The sequence below is a fragment of the Oncorhynchus kisutch genome, linkage group LG9, assembly GCF_002021735.2.
Source record: "Oncorhynchus kisutch isolate 150728-3 linkage group LG9, Okis_V2, whole genome shotgun sequence".
Lineage (NCBI taxonomy): Eukaryota > Metazoa > Chordata > Actinopteri > Salmoniformes > Salmonidae > Oncorhynchus > Oncorhynchus kisutch.
In genome coordinates, this window is record NC_034182.2 from 29,386,869 (window position 1) to 29,410,492 (window position 23,624).

Below are 23,624 nucleotides of genomic sequence, written 5' to 3' on the forward strand. Positions count from 1 at the left end.
GGAGAACCTTCCAGAAGGACAACAATCTCTGCAGCAATCATTCCTTTATGGTAGAGTGTCCAGATGGAAGCCATTCCTCAGTAAAAGGCACTTGACAGCTCGCTTGGAATTTCCCAAAAGCCACCTAAAAACTCTCAGACCATGAGAAACAATATTCTCTGGTCTGATAAAACCAAGATTGAACTATTTGGCCTGAATGCCAAGTGTCACACCTGGAGGAAACCTGACACCATTCCTACGGTGAAGCATGGTGGTGGCAGAATCCTGCTGTGGGGATGTTTTTCAGCAGCAGGGACTGGAAGACTAGTCAGGATCGAGGTAAATATGAATGGAGCAAAGTATAGAGTGATCCTTGATGAAAACCTGCTCCAGAGCACTCAGGACCTCAGACTGGGGCGATGGTTCACCTTCTAACAGGACAATAGCCCAAAGCACACAGTCAAGACAATGCAGGACTGGCTCCGGGACAAGTCTCTGAATTTCCTTGAGTGTCCCAGCTACAGTAGAGCCCGGACTTAAACCTGATTGTACATTGCTGGAGAGACCTGAAAATAGCTGGGCAGCAACACTCCCCATCCAACCCTACAGTGCTTGAGAGAATCTGCAGAGAAGAATGGGAGAAAATCCCCAAATACAGGAGTGCCAAGCTTGTAGTGTCATACCCAAGAAGACTCAAGGATGTAATCGCTGCCAAATGTGTTTCAACAAAGTACACTTATGCAAATGTAATTTTTCAGTTTTTTTATTTTATAAATCAGCAAAAGTGTCTAAAAACCTGTATTATGTGTAGATTGATGAAAAAACAAACAATATGATCAATTAAAAAATAACAAACAAAATGTGGAAACAGTCAAGGGGTCTGAATACTTTCCCGAAGGCACTGTGTACAGTGCTTTGTGAAATTATTCACCCACTTGGCATCTTAACTATTTTGTTGCCTTACAACCTTAGAAGTTAAATTGATTTCTGTGGGGGTTTGTATCATTTGATTTACACAACATGCCTACCACTTTGAAGATGCAAAATATGTTTATTGTGAAACAAGCCAGAAATATGACAAAAAAAACATTCCTCAAGGCAATCCTGCTCCAGCTCCTTCAAGTTAGATGGGTTCGCTGGTGTACAGCAATCTTTAAGTCATAACACAGATTCTCAATTGGATTGAAGTCTGGACTTTGAATTGGCCATCCCCTTAAACCACTCTAAGTGTTGCTTTAGCAGTATGCTTAGAGTCATTGGCCTGCTGGAAGGTGAACCTCTGTCCCAGTCTCAAATCTCTGGAAGACTGAAACAGGTTTCCCTCAAGAATTTCCCTGTATTTGGCGCCATCCATCATTCCTTCAATTTTGACCAGTTTCCCAGTCCCTGCCGATGAAAAACACAGCATGATGCTGCCACAACCATGCTTCACTGTGGGGATGGTGTTCTCAGAGTGATAAGAGGTGTTGGGTTTGCGCCAGACATAGCGTTTTCCTTAATGGCCAAAAAACTCAATTTTAGTCTCATCTGACCAGAATGCCTTCCTTTATATGTTTGGGGAGTCTCCCACAAGCCCTTTGGCGAACACCAAACGTGTTTGCTTCTTTTTTCTTTAAGCAATGGCTTTTTTCTGATCACTCTTATGTAAAGCCCAGCTCTGTGGAGTGTACGACTTAAAGTGGTCCTATGGACAGATTCTCCAATCCCGTTGTGGAGTTTTGCAGCTCCTTTAGGGTTATCTTTGGTCTCTTTGTTGCCTCTCTGTTTAATGCCCTCCTTGCCCGGTCTGAGAGTTTTGGTGGACGGCCCTCTCTTGGCAGGTTTGTTGTGGTGCCATATACTTTCCATTTTTTAATAATGGATTTAATGGTGCTCTGTGGGATGTTCAAAGTTTTGGATATATTATTTATAACCCAACCCTGATCTGTACTTCTCCACAACTTTGTCCCTGACCTGTTTGGAGAGCTCCTTGGTCTTCATGGTGTGGTTGCTTGGTTGTGCCCCTTGCTTAGTGGTGTTGCAGACTCTGGGGACTTTCAGAACAGGTGTATATAAACACTGAGATCATGTGACAGATCATGTGACACTTAGATTGCACACAGGTGGACTTTATTTAACTAATTATGGGACTTCTGGAGGTAATTGGTTGTACCAGATCTTATTTAGGGGCTTCATAGCAAAGGGGGTGAATACATATACCTTTCCGTTTTTTTGTTTATTTTTTCAGGTGTTCTTATTGTTTTGTACACTCAGTGCATATGGCAATTGTATTCCAAATCACTATACACTGTATACACTGTATAGTGGATTTCTATCACCAGCATTTTCAAACTTGCTTTCGTCAAAAAGTCTGTGCTACATAGGTTGTTGATGCAGGCAGACTCAAGAGAGGTCAACATGAAAGCCCATCAAAGGCTACCCCCGTTATAAATAGACCTCTGCTGCGTACAGAGGCCTCAACATATTGCTTCACCAAAGCTATGGGCTGCTTCTGAGGCTGCATTCAGTGTCATCGTGGACTGTTAGCGTTTTCAAAAGAACAACCCCGAGGCACACCTTTGTATACAACTATTTCATTACTAATCGGGACTGTATAACAGCTACTATTTATCTGAAATGTACTTTAAAATATTACATATTCATTTTTGTTTGTACTGTATGCTATCAACAAACTGTAGGATGGTGGTATTTTAGCACTATTTAGCCCTCTTACATTTTTCCTAAGCCTCACTTGTGTTGATGGCCCCTGTGTGAGGTATGTTTTAGCACTGATGCACTTGCGGACAGTTATGCTTTTCACTCTAATAGCTCTCCGTCTGGGTCTTGTCTACCCGCTCTGACTAAAGCGGCCCAGTATTTATTTACGGAATGTAAGCCATGTTAATTATTGAAGACTGATTGAGATCGCCTCTTAAAAAGCAATCCTACGGGAGCACACTTACCTTACTGTGCAGTAAGCTACTTAATAGGAGTGGCTTACAGCAGCTAAGCAGACAGGGAGAGTGAGAGGCCATCCATAAATGTAAATGCTTGCAAATTATAGTCTTTTTTTCAAAGGCGATATGCACATGGGCTGATAACTAGGCCTATTGGCCACTGAGAGGATAAACGGGGGGTGGTCATGGAGATTTAATATGCAGATGCCCTTATTTAAAACGGTTTCAAAGCTCATTAGGGTGAAAGGGAGACATATCAACCTTTTTATTTTCAATAATGGCAGTGGGGACGAAGGCTGGACTGGAGTAGTGTTGGGTTGATACATCAGCCCTGACCTCATATGCAAGTAGCACGTGACACAGCGATAATTAGGTATCTGTAGGAGCAGGCGGAATCCTAATGAGGTCGAAGCTTCTTAGGTGCTCATTCTGCATGCACAGATTTTTTGACTTCTAAGCATTTATTGTCAGTCATTAGAGATTTTTAGATTAAGCGGGCTGATAATGGATGGAGTGTGACCTTTGCCGAATGTCATTTGGAAAGGGGGGGGAGTTAAATAAACCAAAGTTGCCAGTTACTTAGAGAGACACATCCCAGAGATGGCAGGGATTCCTTGAGGTTGAAACAGAAGAGACAGAGGAAAACATGTATTGTTTTAATTACCAGTGCATGTAGCATGCAAATCCTGCCGTGCATTTTTATCAGTACTGTATGTGTTTGTTGACCTGGTAGTCATATGGATACCATGTGGCACCTGGAGATTCCACAAGTTTTAGCCCAAGGTACTATCCAGAGTATGTAAACATATTCTGCTTAGGTTTACAATTTATTCCTTCTCATTAATTAAGCAACTGATAACAACCATTCGCTCATTTGTGATAAACAAAAAAGTAGAGTTGAAATTAAAAAGCCGGTTTAGACAGCATTTCACATTTCCATGGTGCCCATTCAGTTGTGAGATAATTTGAGGACAATATTCCCCAAACATTACCTCGGTATTTCTAGTCCAGCATAATGACTGGAATGGACAGAAGTTAATTTGCATTTGTGGAGCAACTGCCAGTGTGTGATATCAGTACCCAATGCAGCTATCTAATAAGTAAAGACGTGTGCCCTCCTCCAGCATATCTGGCTTCCTTTGTCTCATTTGCTGCAAGCTTAATTAAGACTGTCTGTGATGTCCCGACCGTCACATTCATCTCTCAACTATAGCATCCACATGATCAGGGATTAACCTGGAGAACTGTCTGTCGCCAACGATTGCCTCAACATTAGCTGAAACGCATAACAATGGTTAGGGTTTATCTTTGATAGACCTCATTAGCATACAGCATAATGTTCACGTCTTTGTAATTTATTTGAACATAGTTCTACTGTAAATGTGTTGGTGGCAGTGTTTCAAAATGTCCTAAATGCTTTCAAAATACAGTGCTGGCCCTATCTTTGCTCAGGACACATTGTCCCCAAACCACCGTACGTTCTGCGCATGTGGGTCACTCTTGAATTACGGTGGCATTTGGCCATTGCATTTTGCAAAAAATGTATTATGCTAGATTTGTATTTATTTAAATGTATTTGGGTACATATTCCAATTCTACAATCTGTCAACATCTGTCATCTGACCAAAGCATCGGTTCCAATCCAAGTTCCAATGTCATTCAGCAAACTCCAGGCATTTACATTTGTTGGATGACATGAAAATAGAGCTCTTTTGCCATGCACACCAGTGTTGGGTTTGTGTTGAAATGAGAATGCAGAAAATAACCCCATACCTACTGTAAAATATGGTGGTAGAACTTTGCTGTTATGGGGCTATTTTGCTTTTGCTGGTCCTGGGATCCTTGTGAAAGTCAATGGCATCATTAACTTTACCCAGTAGCAAGAAATTGTAGCCACAAACCTGGTTGCCTTTGCCAGGAGGCTGAAACTTGGCCACAAGTGGCTCTTACAGCAAGACAATCATCCCAAACACATGCCAAAATCCCAAAAGAAACATTTTGTAATGGCCTTCTCAGTCTCCTGACTTGAACCCCATTGAAAACTTGCAAACGAAGGATATCAAGGATCTAGGATGATTTTGTATGAAGGAATAGTCTAAGATCTCTCCCAATGTGTTCTCCAACTCATAAAACATTTGAGAAAAAGACTCAATGCTGTTATCCTCACAATGTGAGGTACTGAAAGGTTTTGAAAACAGGGGTTTCAATCATTTTGACACCTACTTTATGGAGAAAATAAATGATTACGTGTTAAACAAATCTCTTCCTCTGAGCAATTGTATTAGTATCAAACAATATATTTTCCCAATATTTATTTTACATACAATTTAGCTCAGTATTTTCATTATTTATTTTATACAGTCATTTTTGCTTATCTTTGTCAAGGGTGTCAATAATTTCAGACTCCACTGCATACCAGTGTTTCAGTTGTTTCACAGTGGACCTGTAATAATAAGGTGTGGCTCATTGCCAATTGATCTTTTTCGCATTTTGTCTGAAAGCTCATAATTCTTACCCTAGGCAAGGCCAGACCGTGGTAAGGTCTTTCATCTGGTGAGCGCTAATGACAGCTTCATAGGGACAAGTACTGTACTACCCTCCCCCTCTTTGCTCCACACCGCCCCATCCATTATGTCCATTTACAGTGGTCCTCACTACATTACCAAACAAAAAAATGCCGCATTTTACACCAAAGTATATTCAATGACCTTCCCATCCAAAAATGAGAAAAAAATGGAATACACACTCAAAGTTACACACACTCTTTCGTAGCACACACTGTAGGTTTGGATCTAATGAATTCCTAGCCAAACAAAATATGCAAATCCTCTTTGTCCTATAATTCAGGAGAAATCACAAGAGGAGTCAAGAGTGGCAGAGTCACAGAACATGTACCCCTTGAAACGGTGGAAAAACTAATGTTCCATATGATTCAAGTCTCCAAGAATAATATTGATGACTCATAACCAGCACCTTGTTCCTGTATAGACCAGAATGGATATCACATGCAGAAATGCATTGAAGAACACTGAGTTTCACACACTCAACTTCGACAGACAGTATACAGTACACTCTGAGAAAAAAAGGGTTTTAAAAGTGTTCATCAGCTGTCCCCATAAGAGAACCCTTTTGGGTTCCATGTAGAACCAAGGGGTCCTACATAGAATCCAAAAGGGTTCTACCTGGAACCAAAAAGGATTATTCAAAGCTTATGATACACAGTTTTTTTCTAAGAGTGTACACTGCATTACTCTGGCTGATATCCAAGATATATTTTTGCAGTAAAATGTTGAACTTAGCTGAGGTTTCAAAACAACGCAAATGCTTTTCATTTGTTCATTTAAAAAAAAGTGTGTTTATGTGAATTTTAATCCAATTCAACCTCGCACCCAATTCAACATTCAACCTCGCATCAAACTTTTGTTGCACAGTCTCATCTCCTGTGAGAGTGGTAAAGAGTGAATAGAATTAAAGGCTATAGATCACATAGATCGATGCAGCCATGAGATATATACGTTTCAAATGCAGAGTGATGAATTATACAATAACAATTTTAAAAAATATTGTTCCCCCCACACACTTTCACCCACTTTGTCAAAGCAACGGCTGATGGAATTAAGATCACATTAGAAATTTGGCCATGGATGTGTCTGCAAGTGTCTGTGTTTGTGAGCAGAAGATAAGGTAATATACTGGGTTAAAGGTACCCTCTGTAACATAAATGTCCAGTCAAAATAAAACATGATATTCATGCTCATAGTACTACTACCTGCCTGGATGAAGAAATTAGTTTCAAATCACATGGACAACGCGACACTTCCACAGGTGCCATCATTCCCCGGGGGAATACACGCAAACATGTGATGATCCTTTCGCTAGTCACAACACATCCACAAAAAGTCAAGAGTACTTGTGGAATGCAACACTTGCACGTGGAGAGTGCAACCTTGGGAGGTGAATACAAAGGTTACATCGACCCATGTTGCCATGGAGCCAATGGATGGACATGTTGACAAACTCCCATCGCACCCAATATCTTTCTTTAAGGATTAAAAAAAAATCTCCAGGACTTGGTATCAGGGCTCCAAAGTTTGGCAACCTTTAAAGATGTGAAATGTATGAGTGGGTGAGGTATCGATAATGTAATCTGTGTTTTCTGACCCACTGCCCCGATTTCAAATCAATTAAAGGTGTCCTCTACTTGACTTGACCATCAAGTAGAGGACACTGATGTGGGTAACAGCTGAGGAATGGGGCAAGGGAAATTTCACCACTTTCAAATTCATAGACAGAGCTATAGATGCAAGGACTGGTCAGCCATAAGATCAAAACTATAGTTTGACTCTATACAGTGTTTGTTTACAATGACATTGTTAGCTAAAATTGACAGTTGGGGTACGACAACAGTTGAACGACAGTTGATTTAGTTAATTTAAATGTATATAGCATACATTTATATAATTTATTTAACATCATCCTTCCCTATTTGAATAAGCACATTCTCATACACATTTAAACCCATGCACGAAGATACACACAATAACTCAATATCTGATGATCATTTGTGAGTATTGATACAAGTTAATAACCAAAGGTATTGAACAAAGCAATCCAGTCCAGTGTGAAAATGACAAATATTACTCCATGAATTTCTGTCATATTTCAAACAATGATCAAATCAAGTGTAATTTAAATTCCTATTGTTTTAATTACTTTGGTATAACACCAGTTTAATTATCTGTCATGTCAGATATCTGCTCGAAACAGTATTCTATTCCAAATGATATTGCTTTATAGGTCCAATAAGATCAACGGTAGCTGTATTGGAATTGAATCTACATTTTTAAACAAATGTTAAACTCAATTGATATCACGTGAATAATTGTACAGGTTGCACGCTGGTTAATTGTCTAGGATAGTTGCGCGCAAAGGTCGAACAAGCAGTTTGCCTCCCAGGTTCAAATATCTGCTTCATGCCAATGTTTTAGCAAAACAAGCACAGCGCGCTGCCGTGGGAGACGTTTGATATGCGTAACACATCCATTTCTAATGGATTTATTCTCGACATAGAAATCAAGAGATAGGCCAAACAATTTATTGTCTGCGGATCGTTGACGGAGAGCTTAGGGAGGGGGAGAACAAATCCTACCCGAGTTAGTTGCTCTGCTAGCCGGCCATCAAGTGGCTACATAGAGAAATTCAGGGGCGTGTGCGCGCGCGCGTGTGCGTGTGGAAAGTATCTATCTGGGATGCTGTCTTCCTCGCGCACCCCTCTCTCGCTCGCGCGCTCGGAGCCGCTCGGAGCCGTCGCCAGGAGTGGTAGGCTCCAATTTGACAGCAGCAGCGCTTGCTTTCTAAAGAAAGCTTAGCTCTCACTTTTCAGTCTGTCTCATTACCGCTCTCATTGTTTCTTTCGACAGCGAGAAACGGAGCAGGTACCTACTCTCCTCCTCACCCTGTATTATGAATAGCCTTTTTTTTGTAGTTTTTTTGCTGCACAAATGTTGATTTTAGCACTTTTTATTTTTGGGAACCTCTAACGGAATTTGTTGTGGCTGTTTTGGTGTCTTCTCTCTTTCAGTTCACTTGGAGTCTATTTGGAATAAGAAAGCATTGCTGTTTTCTGACTGGAGAGAAGGAAGATAAGTCTCCTCTGGATTTCCTAAGGAATTTTATCGGAACGCCTTGGTAAGTGGTCCTTCGCGTCGCATAGAAAGAGGTCAGGTTATCACTATTGATAAATCCCAGTTTGCCCGACATGAGTGTACAATTCAATCACTTATCATTTATTCTCCCTTTTGTCGTTTAATTACAGTTACCGTGGCTTTTGAATTCATCAGCTGGGGTATATAGTAAGTAGCATTTAGACTTTTCCTCGCATTATTATCTGCAGAGATGTTGCCTACTTTACAGGCTTTTAGAAGTGTCGGGTTCATGAGTTGTGTAAGCAATATTTTAGCAAATGATGTATTGTTGGCGTGTTATTATTGACATGCCATGAGCAGACATTTCAGCTCATCATGGAAGTACGATGTCGGATGCTTTTCAGACGAGCACTTGTTCATTCTGCTTCACTATGCCCGCTCATATATGAAGATATCTGTTCAGCTACCTGCACACTACAGGACTCCCCTTTTCAATATTAAATGTTTACCTTAAATAGCCTGGGTTTATCTCCCAAAGAGATCGGGAGAGGTGGTCCATGTATGCTGGGGATGGCAACTTTGATGGGGGGGCACCGAAACTCACACCCACCACATATGCCGTCAACTGATTTGTGCATTCTATTTGTGCAGTTAAGATACTTAACTATCTTAACGAAATGCATTATACCATTAGCCAGGTTATATACCATTAGCCCCCCACCCCACCCCCCACCCCAACTCACAGGCAAAACATTTGACTGGCCTGTCTTGATGACAGAGAAAACATTCACGTTTTAAAGTACATTTCCAAGAATTGTAAACATTTTGCTCTGTGGCAGAGAGAACATTTGAAATGTTATACCAAATTTCATACAATTCTACCCATTTTTCCATGAGGTCGTGATACAATTTAGTCCTTTTAAAGCAATTTTCCTGCAATTCAACACATTTTGCCATGACTTATGCAATGCTAATATGATATCTGAGTGAGAGTGACTAACAAAATCAATGGGGGCCCCATAGAGGTCAGGGCCCCTGGGCACGTGCCCTGCATGCCCGGTCGGTATTCGGAACATGATCGCTGGCTAGATGTAACTCCACAATAAATAAAAATCCCACTGACATGGCTAATTGAGTGACTGTCAGTGACTAAGAGACTGAAAGTGCACCTTGTGTATTCTACTATTCTAACGCTTAACAGTAAGTTGAGAACCCTAATATATATATTTTTTAAATGGTCGAGGGCTCCATTTTTGAAAGTTAATCCACCCACTGCCTGCCCGTTGTCCATCCCTGATGCATATCTGTTGTCCACATGGTTGATGAAAACGATGCTGTGATGCTCCCCCCCCTTTTTTTTCTTTTTTTTCTTAATATGTTAAATATCACAGAACATGTGGGGAAACGTCTCTTGAAAGGTGCTGCTCTTTGTGTTAGGGAGGTACATTGGGAGGGGCTGGGGTGTGTCGGCTACTGTATGTATGTGTAAAATCATCACTTGGGGGTGTAAAGTTATTCCACTGGTGTCATGTCCGGAGAGAGAGTGAGTGAGTGAGTGTGTGTGTGTGTGTGTGTGTGTGAGTGCGCGCGCACACTCGTTGTTCACCATTGGATAGACTCTTTACATGTCAAATATTATTGTACAATCACTGCTGATTGACATAAATAGTACTGCCCACTGCTGCACTGAGAGGGGCATGTTTGTTTGCCCTCCATCAATGTCATGTGAATCCACAGCATTTACTACATTCTGTGTTGCGTTCTTTTCCGCGGAGAGTGTTGAGTGGTTTATCCCGCGGAATCATGTCTCTCAAATTTGAACTCCGATCAAATCAGTGCGATGTGCAATGGCAGTGTATCAAATCAAAAGTCGACTAATTGAATGACCTCACAATGAAACAGCTGTTGGTCTGGACCATTGAAACCCTTGGAGGGGGGCGCTACAACCACCTTTCTGTTAACATTGTGCTTCCTATACACCCAGGAGAGGCAGTTGTGAAAAGCGAAAGAAGGCAAGAGGAAGTCATACATCTCTCCGCTGTACAGCAGAGTGACACAGAGTTAAGTGAGAATGACCATAAAGGTAATGTGATAGCATTATAGGTCTCTCTATCCCCGGGGAGGTGGAGGGAGGATAGTGTAGCTCATCAATATGGACCACTGCAATGAGTCAATCATGATGTGGACACAATTACATGCAGGCAATTACATTGTTAACCATGACCATATTGTATTATTCAAGCTGTGTTATTCAGAGTTACTCTACCATATTTGAGGGTTATATTTTGCATAGCAGAGAGATGTCAGGACTAAGGTTATCTTTGTGGATAGTGATGGCACGATTTAGGCTTGGCTGCGCTAATGTGGCCCTCGTGTAGCAGTTTTTCTGGTGTTGACCATATTTAGTTAGAGCTATCTCATGCTGTAAATGCAAAGAATAGCTTACATGGAAGTGTCTGTCTGTCTGCTTGCAATATTGGGGCCATTGTTATTTTATCATCAAACTATGAATGAAGTGTTAATATGGACGCTACGTAAATATGAATTTATACCGCCACGTCTAATCTCCTTAGCTGGGCTTTAAAATGGTGACGCCGTCATGTCTCGGTAGATGTTTTGAAGTCGTCTCCTATTTGACCTTGTTTGATTGAGGAAAGTCAACTATACCCTTGAGTAGCACAGCAAGATCACACACATGATTGACATCACGGCACTACAAAAAGCACAGCAGTTTCACACACATTTCTTTACGTGTTACATAATTCATCATCATCTAGTGAGGCACTACAGTATTTTTTTTGTAAGATGAAAAGACAAAGGACTGACTTTGAAAGCAAGCAGGAAGGCAGTGAAATGTATTTGATCATGCATGCACCTGTCCATTCTAAGCGGTACAGTGGGAACGTGCTAACAAGAAGAGGAGCATCATACTGCCAGTGGCAAGAGCGAAAAATACATAAATCCCTCACAGCAACTGGAAAACAAGTTGACATTGCAGCATGTATTTCCTACTACTAGCTCAGCTATCCCTTCCAGGTTGAATTGCAACTTGGCTGAGGCATTCATGAGGCTAGTGCTTTAGGAGATGTGAGGGAACATTCAGTTTTTCTCTGGGAAAGGGGATTTTCAACTTTCACTATTGTCACTCTCTTTTTTTTCTTCGGCAAGTCATTTTCACGCATTAGTCCCAGGTAAGTATTTTTCCCGCCATCCGTTCCCGGCAGCAGCAGTCCCATTTCATAAATTGCCCACCATTTGACAATTTTCTCTCGTCTTCTCCCTGAGTCCTACTCCCTGAGTCTATTTGCTTGCCTTGCGTCCATCAACAAGATGTTAGTTAGCTGGAGAAAGGCAGCTCTTGCTCGCGTGCTTGCTGAGTGGCGGACGAGCATTAACTCCACATTGCTGCAAAGCTCTTCCCACCTTTAATCATCCTTCGACACCGATAGCTCGACTGCGCGGCTCTGTTGAACACACTTTCATGACTTTTACCTGTTCTTTTTTTCTCCCCGGAGAGAAAGACGGGGAGAAAAGGATTCAACATATTATTACTGTTTATGAAATCCTTCCAGGTGACGTAATCGGGCCATGGCTAAGTGTTAGCAGAGGATTGCCATAACAGCAGCATATAAACAAGTATCAAACTACTTTTAACGACTAACTCACTTTAGTATGTAGATGTTTGTTTCCATGCTGAGACAATAGTCTGAATTAACTAATGAGCAGTAATATTGGAAGGATATGGACTGTGCAAGTGTCCATATTCCCAGCCACTGATTGCAGACATTATCGGCAGTAGAATCCTGCCATTTCATTTGCATTTTTAGTAGACTTACAGGAGCAATTAGGGTTAAGCGCCTTGCTGAAAGGCTCATCCGACACATTTCTCACCTAGTCTGGGAGGCTCGGAGGCCTTTCAGTTACTGGTACAACACTCTTGACTGCTAGGCTACCTGCCGCCCTCTTTCCCTAGTTCTCTCCACAGTTACGGTAGGCTCATATGTAAGTTACAGCTAGCATACACGGTACTTCTGTGATGTCCACATGTTCTCCTCCGATAACTGTAACTTACACACCTTGAATACAAGCCCACTTGTTGTGACACATCGGATGGCCAGCTCCCAGGGGTCCGTTTTATAATGAGGACGTACTGACGGATGCACCTGGCGCAGGCGCTTTCAGGAAATGTTGGTTCATCCCGAGGAAAAAAAACAAAAAAGTTTCTGCCCCCGACCAACATGAAGCAAGAAATCTCTCTCCCTCTGTCACATCACCTCGCCTCTCACTGTGGCAAAAAAAAAAGGTTTGATTTATCCCGTCTGCTTTTACACTTTTGGGATGTGGCGCGTTTTCTTATTTGGGGGCTTATGTCTTTGCTTGCCAACATTTCTCATCACCTGAAGAGTGTCTGCTGGATTTGAAAATGTGAAAAAAATATACATATGGGTTGTCCCTCTGAGGCCCCTGAACCAAATGACTCCCCAGATGGGCTCCTTTTGGCACAGGGTGTCATATCACCAAGACCCTCCCCTTCAAGCCTAAAAGATGACTTCAGTATACAGTAAGTCCCTGTCAGAAGTTGTCACATCATGCAATACCATTTTATGGATAGTGGTACAACTGCTCCCAGGCTTGGTAGCTGTTTTAGCCAGTGGTGTTAGTGCATTGAGAATCGTGTGTGTGTGTGTGTGTGTTTTGAATGGTTTGTTGTGGGGGTGGTGCCGTGTTGATTTACAACCGGATCCCTCATGCAGATTTTTCAATACAGACATCAGCTGTCTGGAGATTTATAGTTGATGGATGCACACGCATCTAATCAACTGTTTCAATCACATACTACATACAGTACACCGTGCATGATCAATTTAATTCACACTCAGGACAACATACAGGCAGACACACAAACAAAGCACACACACACACACAAAAAGATTGATTGGAAAAGTTGCTTGAAAGGAAACGTCACCTGCACTTCTGCCCACCCGCTTATTTATCAGCCATTTGGCGCCGCTCGTAAATCAGTCATTTATTAAGTTGTTAAATGACTACTATTGCCATTAAGCCTGATGTATATGACACGGTAGGAGGGAACATGAGGTATTGCTGTTTCTTCTGGCTATTCAATTAAATGAGTTTTTTTAAGCCTGTTTTCCCTTTTTTCTCTCTCCTTCACCCCTCTCTCCTTCACCCTCTCGCCTCCCTCCTTCACCCCTCTCTCCTTCACCCTTCTCTTCTTCTCTCCTCTCTTCTTCACCCCTCTCCTCTCTCCTTCACCCCTCTCTCCTTAACCCTCTCTCCTCCCTCCTTCACCCCTCTCTCCTTCACCCTTCTCTTCTTCTCTCCTCTCTTCTTCACCCCTCTCCTCTCTCCTTCACTGCTCTCTTCTTCACCCCTCTCCTCTCTCCTTCACCCATCTCTTCTTCACCCCTCTCCTCTCTCCTTCACCCATCTCTCCTTCACCCCTCTCTCTTCTCTTCTTCACCCCTCTCTCCTTCACCCCTCTCTCTTCTCTTCTTCACCCCTCTCTCCTTCACCTATCTCTCCTCTCTTCTTCACCCCTCTCTTCTTCACCCCTCTCCTCTCTTCTTCATCCCTCTCTCCTCTCTTCTTCACCCCCCTCTCCTCTCTTCTTTACCCCTCCCTCCGCTCCCCTTCACCCCTCTCTCCTCTCTTCTTCACCCCCCTCTCCTCTCTTCTTTACCTCTCCCGCCACTCTTCTTTACCCCTCCCTCCGCTCCCCTTCACCCCTCTCTCCTCCACCCCTCTGTCCTCTCTTCTTCACCCCTCCCTCCTTCTCTCCTCTCTTCTTCACCCATCTCTCCTCTCTTCTTCACCCCTCTCTCCTCTCTTCTTCACCCCTCTCTTCTCTCTCTTTCACCCCTCTCTCATCTCTCTTTCACCCCTCTCTCCTCTCTCTTTCACCCCTCTCTCCTCTCTCTTTCACCCCTCTCTCCTCTCTTCTTCACCCCTCTCTCCTCTCTTCTTCACCCCTCTCTCCTCTCTTCTTCACCCCTCTCTCCTCTCTCTTTCACTCCTCTCTCCTCTCTCTTTCACCCCTCTCTCCTCTCTCTTTCACACCTCTCTCCTCTCTCTTTCACCCCTCTCTCCTCTCTCTTTCACCCCTCTCTCCTCTCTCTTTCACCCCTCTCTCCTCTCTTTCACCCCTCTCTCCTCTCTCTTTCACCCCTCTCTCCTCTCTCTTTCACCCCTCTCTCCTCTCTCTTTCACCCCTCTCTCCTCTCTTCTTCACCCCTCTCTCCTCTCTTCTTCACCCCCTCTCTCCTCTCTTCTTCACCCCTCTCTCCTCTCTCTTTCACCCCTCTCTCCTCTCTCTTTCACCCCTCTCTCCTCTCTCTTTCAACCCTCTCTCCTCTCTTTCACCCCTCTCTCCTCTCTCTTTCACCCCTCTCTCCTCTCTCTTTCACCCCTCTCTCCTCTCTCTTTCACCCCTCTCCTCTCTTTCACCCCTCTCCTCTCTTTCACCCCTCTCTCCTCTCTCCTCCACCCCCCTCTCCTCTCTCCTTCACCCCTCTCTCCTCTCTCCTCCACCCCTCTGTCCTCTCTTCTTCACCCCTCCCTCCTTCTCTCCTCTCTCCTTCAACCCTCTCTCCTCTCTTCTTTACCCCTCCCTCCGCTCTTCTTCACCCCTCCCCTTCACCCCTCTGTCCTCTCTTCTTCACCCCTCTCTCCTCTCTTCTTTACCCCTCTCTCCTCTCTCCTTCTCTCCTCTCTCCTTCACCCCTCTCTCCTCTCTTCTTCACCCTTTTCTCCTTCACCTCTCCCTCCTCTCTCCTTCACCCCTCTCTCTGCTCTCCTTCACCCCTCTCTCTGCTCTCCTTCACCCCTCTGTTCTGCACCCCTGTCCTCTCTTTTTCACCCATCTCTCCTTCCCCCCTCCCTCCGCTCTCCTTCACCCCTCTCTCCTTCTCTCCTCTCTCATTCACCCCTCTCCTCTCTTCACGCCTCTCTCCTTCATCCCTATCTCCTCTCTCCTTCACCCATCCCTCCGCTCTCCTTCATCCCACCCTCCGCTGTCTTTCGTCCCTCTGTCCTTCACCCCTCTGTCCTCTCTTCTTCACCCTTCTCTCCTCTTCTTCGCCCCTCTCTTCTTCGCCCCTCCCTCCGCTCTCCTTCACCCCTCCCTCCGCTCTCCTTCACCCCTCTCTCCTCTCTTCTTCACCCCTCTCCTCTCTTCTTCACCCCTCTCTCCTTCGCCCCTCTCTCCTCTTTTCTTCGCCCCTCTCTCCTCTCTTCTTCGCCCCTCTCTCCTCTCTTCTTCGCCCCTCTCTCCTCTCTTCTTCGCCCCTCTCTCCTCTCTTCTTTGCCCCTCTCTTCTTCGCCCCTCTCTTCTTCGCCCCTCTCTCCTCTCTTCTTCGCCCCTCTCTTCTTCGCCCCTCTCTCCTCTCCTCGTGGCGTTGTTCTGATAAAATTTAGAAGAGCAGGGATTGATTGCAGGGATGAAGCACAGTGGACCGAGGGGAACACTGCAATGGCTCTGTTACTGCGGATCAATTCTCGCCTTTGCATACTGTAGAGACTTATACCACCAGACTTAAGCTTTATTCTTTGCTCGGCCTGAAGTGAGGATACACTGTTTACTTCCAAGCACGCAAGCGTGTCAAAGGAGATAACGTGTATGGCTTAACCCAGGGCCTAATGTATTTGTTTGGACTCTGTATATAACCAGTTGCTTATTCAATACAAAGCAATACCATAGGGATTATTAGAATATGTCTGAATAGGAAGTAGGCCATAGAGGTGAAATTTAGGTGAAATTGCCTGTAGGTCATTTAAAAAAAATTATATCTTGGTTTGGTTTCTACTCAACTTGAAGAAAATGATGTGGCTGGGTTCACTGCTCAGCACACTTTGAGCAGAGATGAAGTGACTAGTCTTGAATGCTACTGTACTCAGTTGTTTTGCGCGTTACATAATTTCACTGGAAGGCAAGTAGTGCCTCCAACCCAGGGTCAGCCAAGCATGCTTTTGAAATTCACCTCAACTGAGAACCGTGGTGGATATGTCCCCCCCCCCCCCCCCCCCCCCCCTTTAGCGTACTTTGCTTTCGCCTGCAGGGAACCAGCAGCAGTCTTGTGCTCACGCTGGGAAAAGTGGATTCCTTTCGGCCATACATGACAGATTCTCACCAATAAGACAAAAACTGACTGAAAGAGAAAAGGCAAGATAAGGGGAGACTCTTGACTATCACCTTGTCGCCAGAATCTAGGCCTTTGTGTGGTTGGAGAACTGTGCTAATTAGCGATACATGTTAGCATGATAGATCATGGCCATGTGATGCTGTATTAAGCGCTAGCATGGCCAATGATTTTTTTTTTGCCACGTCCAAAGGGAAAACGCCAACCCCATTGTATGTTTTGACCTTCTTTGTGGTCTGCGTGTACAGTACAACACCAGAGGGGGATACTGTAAGACTGCTTGTTTTGCTACTAGCCCCTCTGAAGGTTTTCAGAGGGCAGCGATAGGTTGAGTGTTAGCATTGTGTCATCCAGGAGGAACAGAGCAGGAGGAAGAAAGAAAGGAAAGAATATTGCAGGCATGCCGGTGCCAAGCAACTCTGTACAGGTCGATGTTGCTCCCCCCCGACCCGAACATGAGAAATCAATTAGACACTCACTTGTTATCCAAGGGACTTTCACTGTGAGGGAGAGGATGGAGAGAATCAGAAAGAAAGAAGAATGGAGGAGGGAGGTGAACAAGAATACCGGCGCAGCCTGTTCGCTGTAAAAAAAGATCTGGACCCATGTGACCTGCTGCTAACACCTAACCGTTTCAGGCCACGTCCCAATACACTGGAATGATTGCCTTTATGGTCCAAAATACTAACCTGCCTTTGTTGGGGTTTCGACCAGGATTGGAGTTAACCACATTCAGCCAATTCACATGATTAATTGCAATTCCAATTCAATAATGAAAAGTTCAATTTATTTACAATGAGGGCTTTCGATTTGTTACATTGTTGTCCTTGTGAGGTAAAATGTATATGAGCCTAACCCAGGTATCAACCAAACTGCTCTCTCTTATCAAGTCCTTTCTGATCAGTAGCCAGGAAGGACAGGGGATGGGGAAAGGATGCTATTGTGAGAGTATTGGAACGTAGCCGTATTACTGAGTCCTTTCTGATCAGTAGCCAGGAAGGATGGGGGATGGAGATAGGATACTATTTTGAGGATATCGTGAAGTAGCCTTACTGTTGTCCTTGCTTACCTCTCCCTTCCAGCAGCCTCGGGGCACTCCGAGCACTATGCTGTAATTACACGTCAGACCTTTCACCCTCTTACTTCACGGCTGATACTACAGGGATGTTGTCGGCGTGCTAGGGCATACAGTACTAGCATTTCTTACTGAAACCACGAGGGGCACAGTTGGTCTTTGTTATATTATTAACACCTCATGGCATCAGTATTATGTCTGTGAATATGATGGTTTTGTAAACAGGCCACTGTGGAAGAGGATTCTGCACAGTACTTATAAAAGGACCGTTGTTTGGGAGTTGGTTTGAAAGCAGAGGAGATCATTGAGGCACTATTTGAATGTTTGTGTGTTGTTGTTAGTTTAGGTACTGATTATTTTGCATGTTCTTCATCGGGCAATATTTATTTTGCTGAAACCACTTTGATTTAATTGAATCTTACAGCGACGAACCTTAAAACTGCTGCTAAATTAGATCAATTTAATTGTTTTGTGACATTAGACAATGACTATTCTACTAAGAATATATTTTTGTTATTGACTATTCCACTTAGAATATATTTTTGTTATTTGACTATTCCACTTAGAATATATTTTTGTTATTGACTATTCCACTTAGAATATATTTTTGTTATTGACTATTCCACTTAGAATATATTTTTGTTATTGACTATTCCACTTAGAATATATTTTTGTTATTGACTATTCCACTTAGAATATATTTGTGTTATTGACTATTCCACTTAGAATATATTTGTGTTATTGACGATTCCACTTAGAATATTTTCTTTGTGTTTATATTTTGACGTTTGTATCACTTTACCAAAATGGCAAGAGGTCTTCAATTATGCTCAGCACAAATGGTTAATTTTCCATTTAAAATGCATACATTATGGATTTCCCGGAGATCCAGAGAAAATGACCTTACATAATTGAATGAGATGTTTGAAATAAATGGCCTAATGAATCTTAATGCATCTTAATGCAATATTTGATTGAATGGGGCTTAGCCATGTAAATACAGCGGTCTCGAGCGTACCACTGTCAATGGATTCCACTAGGCCCTAGGGTTCTCTCTTTGATCGCGTCGAAAAGAAGCTGCTTTTTGATCATGCCACACCTCCGACATAAATCTACCCTTACGAACGACAGCTCAGAAAAAGAGGAGAGTATAATCTGTACGGACACATAAGCACAGGAGAGCAACCCATCTGTCATACCACCTTGTATCCCATTACTGGCTTGCCTCTGGAGCTAAGCAGGGGGGAGACTGGTCAATCCTTGGATGGGAGACCAGATACTGCTGGAAGTGGTGTTGGAGGGCTAGTACGGGCTGTCTTCCCCCTGGTCTAAGGAGATATCAATGCCCCAGGGTAATGAGTAGAGGTGCTATAGCCCTGGTGTCTTGGTCAAGGAGACATCAATGCCCCAGGGTAATGAGTAGAGGTGCTATAGCCCTGGTGTCTTGGTCAAGGAGACATCAATGCCCCAGGGTAATGAGTAGAGGTGCTATAGCCCTGGTGTCTTGGTCAAGGAGACATCAATGCCCCAGGGTAATGAGTAGAGGTGCTATAGCCCTGGTGTCTTGGTCAAGGAGACATCAATGCCCCAGGGTAATGAGTAGAGGTGCTATAGCCCTGGTGTCTTGGTCAAGGAGATATCAATGCCCCAGGGTAATGAGTAGAGGTGCTATAGTCCTGGTGTCTTGGTCAAGGAGACATCAATGCCCCAGGGTAATGAGTAGAGGTGCTATAGCCCTGGTGTCTTGGTCAAGGAGACTTCAATGCCCCAGGGTAATGAGTAGAGGTGCTATAGCCCTGGTGTCTTGGTCAAGGAGACATCAATGCCCCAGGGTAATGAGTAGAGGTGCTATAGCCCTGGTGTCTTGGTCAAGGAGACATCAATGTCCCAGGGTAATGAGTAGAGGTGCTATAGTCCTGGTGTCTTGGTCAAGGAGACATCAATGCCCCATGGTAATGAGTAGAGGTGCTATAGCCCTGGTGTCTTGGTCAAGGAGACATCAATGTCCCAGGGTAATGAGTAGAGGTGCTATAGTCCTGGTGTCTTGGTCAAGGAGACATCAATGCCCCATGGTAATGAGTAGAGGTGCTATAGCCCTGGTGTCTTGGTCAAGGAGACTTCAATGCCCCAGGGTAATGAGTAGAGGTGCTATAGCCCTGGTGTCCAGTTCTAAATCCCCCACCTGGCCTTTCAAACTATCTTGGCCACCTAATTATCCCCAGCTTCCATTGGCCCTATCCTCCTATGCAACTTCCCCAGGTCTTTCCAGTAAAAGAGAACTGGTAAAATTATATTCTCTGATTTTAATAGAAAAATCAAATAAAATGTGTTACAACCAATTACACTGTACCTTTTTTGAGCTCTCTCTCCCCCATCTTCCTTAACGACGTACTACCAGTAGGTGATTGTCATCGGTGAGCAGCACTGAAAAGGGTAAATTCAGTTTGACAGATAGGGCTGGTCTCGCACTGAGTGAAATGGAAAAGGGTTTTGATAGCAGAAAGCCTAAATGTCGATGCTGGGCTACAGAGCTGCCAGGATTAATGACCATGAAATGCAGCACACTTTAGGTGAATATACTATATAGTAACGTAAAAACAAATGGACAGTTTTTTTTTTAAAGACAGTTTTGTAAGAGAAATCAAAGTACTACCAGTATTTCACAAACAGAAAAGCAAAACTTTACTGTAATAGTTAACTATGTATACTGAACTGCTATTTTGTATTATTTAACCTTTATTTAACTAGGAAAGTCAGTTAAGAACACATTTTTATTTACAATGACGGCCTACCCCAGCCAAACCTGGACGATGCTGAGCCATTTGTGCGACGCCCTATGGGACTTCCAATCACGGCCGGATGTGATACAGCCTGGATCCAAACCAGGGACTGTAGTGACACCTCTTGCACTGAGATTCTGTGCCTTAGACCGCTGCGCCACTGGTGAGCCCTGCTAACTGAGGTAGAATGACTTAGGACTGGGCTGTATATTGTATTTTACTATTGTATTGATGCTTTGACTGGTTTGGGTTTTTACTTTACCTTCTATTATGGTACTTCAATGTTTGGTTAGTTAAATGTGATACGCAACCCCTGTCCCCTGGAAACACTGACCAACACTTTGGTTCCTACCCTGTCAATAAGTCCTCCCTGGCTTAGTCATGTCAAACAACAATGTATTCAAGGTCTTGCCCACTATATTCCGCCAAATTTTATTTCCATGTTTCCAACAATTCACCAATTAAGGTCTAAATGTTTTGTAATTATCATGCAGCCCTGCATGACACAGAGTGGAAATTATAAAAGTGCAGGAAATGCTTAATTTTTTGTTTTGTTTCAAGTTGGATTGAACAGTATAAAACAATCAGAATGGACAGAGCCCCATTAAAATCACTTCTGAAATTGTGGAGAAAAGGGAGGGGGGTGGTGGGGATCACTTATAAATTGTGTTGCAAACCTAGGGTTATGAACTGCTCATAAAAAACATTTTAATAATTTTGTAAACTAAGTTGACTTTCTTTCCGCCCTGCTAGCTCTGACCTTGCTGATAGCTAATTTATTGAGGAAAAATGTACTTGCCATGACTGTGATACAGTGCATTTGGAAAGTATTCAGACCCCTTAACTTTCTCCACATTTTGTTACGTTACAGCCTTATTCTAAAATGGAGTAAATAGGTTGATGAGGGGAAAAAACAATACCCCATAATGACAAAGCAAAACAGGTTTTTAGTCATTTTTGCAAATGTATTAAAAATAAAAAACCAACATACCTTTGATATGAGACTCAAAATTGCTGAGCAGTTGGCTCTGGGTGCCCAGCAGATCTGTCGGCATCATGAGTGAATAACAATGAGTGGTTTGAGGGATCAGTTCACCAGGACAGCGCAATAATTGGCAGGGTTTACACAAGTCTCAACTTTGAGCACTCCGGCCGGACTAAGAGGACAAAAAAATGGCACAGAGGAGGTATGACTCGCCAAAGGGGATTGCATCTGCTCACACACTCCCAGTCTCTACTCGCACACATTGTGTTTACACACGCAAGCCCGTGATGTGTGCCAGGTCTCATATGTGCCCATGCAAGGCAAGGCGTGTGTTTTCATGATGCTGCATCACGCTGTTGCTAACTTCGAAGACACCCCTCCCTCTCCCTCTGTTTTCCCCATCATATGTTCCAGCGAATGAAGGTAGGGATCTGTCAAAACACATCCTTCCTTTTGTCGGCCCGTCAACTTGTTTTGGGATGTCGGCCGCCACGGAGATTCACTCAGCCCTGATATTACTGGTGGTGTTCAAAATGTTAAAAAAAAATAGAGGCCGAAGAGGAAACAATGTGTTCTTTTTGGATTCACTCAGAAAATCTTTATTCATCTATCTACGGTAGAGGACTGTTTGTCATTTCACTCACTATATTTCATTCTCTTCCAGGCTTATTTCTATACTGCCGTTCAGTCCTCTCCACTATATGTCACTGTCACTTTACAGCTCTGGACACCAAAAAATAACTGATCCTACATGTAGTATAACCAAGGCACTCTTAATTCAGCTAATACTCAGGATATTGCGCCAATTGTGGTGCTGCCATCTTGCAAATCTCCATGCAGGTGGCAGGGCTCAGCAGTGACTGGCGGCTGGCGAACACCTTTCTTTAAGCAGGGCCAGAGAAATGCACGGTTCCGGCTGCTCGCGGGGCTCATTTGTCGGGCTCTTCGATACATAATTGCACCAGGCTCCCGATAAGATCTGTCCCTACAATTCCTTGCTGCTAGGTGTATTTTTAGAAGAAAAAAAAAAGAGTTGGTGAAGCGCTCTGCATGTGTGCTGTCTGAATTCCAAAACGCAACGCATCCAAGGCTCCGCATTTAATCAGCAGCATCTGGACTGTGCCTGCTTTGAGGAAGAATAAAGGGGAAAGCAGGAGAGAGGAAAAAATACCTTTTTGTTCTGTTGGTTAAGGTCATCGAAAAGCTGCTAAAAAGCCAAAATGGGCGAAATACAAAGACAGGCAAAAGAGGATATTTCCAAGGTGATTTGTGAATATCCAAGATGATAGGAGATGTGGAAACATAGTCACAAAGGAAGACAAAAAAGACATTGGGAACTTTCTCATACGCATCTCTTCCTGGGCAATACATTAGCGTGTTGTGTGTCATTCGACATAACCCAACACCTCTGATTCAGGGCCTAATGTATTCAGTTGTGCAACTGACTAGGTAACTCCCTTTCCCTCACAGTGGCAAGGGATATGAACTAACAGGTTATAGAGCAAACAACGCAACACATAGGTTGTAATATGGCTATCTTCTTCCTGGCTTCCCCAGTGATTTTACCCGCGCGTTGCTACTGGATTGGAGATGGTGACAAAGAAAGACAGGCTTTGGGAACTTTCTCAAACTCCGCTCTCCCAGGGCGATACAACAGAGAACCTTAGGGTGATGCGTGTCATTCGGCATAGGCGCCAACCTCACCCCCCCCCCCCCCTTTTTCCTGAAGAGCACATAAATACATGATAGATAACATTAGGATCCATCGAGTCGGAGGAAGGGAAAATCTATAGAAGGTGAAAATGTAATTTGCCCAAAGAGCCTTTAGGCAAAGTGCATTTGAAAACACATATTTTATTTTCCCCTGGGCGTCTGGAGGGGTTGGAAAAGATGGACTGCAAGTCTAAGCGGCATGGAAAAACAGCAGTGGTTGAGTGAGGGTGGGGAGGTATGCTATGGTGCTATGTTTTGGTCAGAGATCCCCTTCTATGTATCTCTCCTTTGATTAGTTAATTCAGTTAGGAGCACGTGTCCATTATCTGATCATATCAAAGGTCAGAGGTGTCCT

The 23,624-nt window shown here is 43.5% G+C and overlaps 1 protein-coding gene across 30 annotated transcripts in view; it reads left to right on the top strand.

The window, feature by feature from the left end:
• The first annotated feature begins 7,885 nt into the window (after positions 1-7,885).
• The window catches only part of LOC109897033 (receptor-type tyrosine-protein phosphatase delta), a 593,471-nt gene continuing 577,732 nt past the window's right edge, over positions 7,886-23,624 (top strand). For all 30 annotated transcript variants that reach the window (XM_031832363.1, XM_031832396.1, XM_031832394.1 and 27 more), the window contains exons 1-3: positions 7,886-8,350; positions 8,497-8,603; positions 8,731-8,767. The gene's annotated coding sequence lies outside the window, so the exon portion shown is untranslated. The remainder of the gene's footprint in view (positions 8,351-8,496; positions 8,604-8,730; positions 8,768-23,624) is intronic.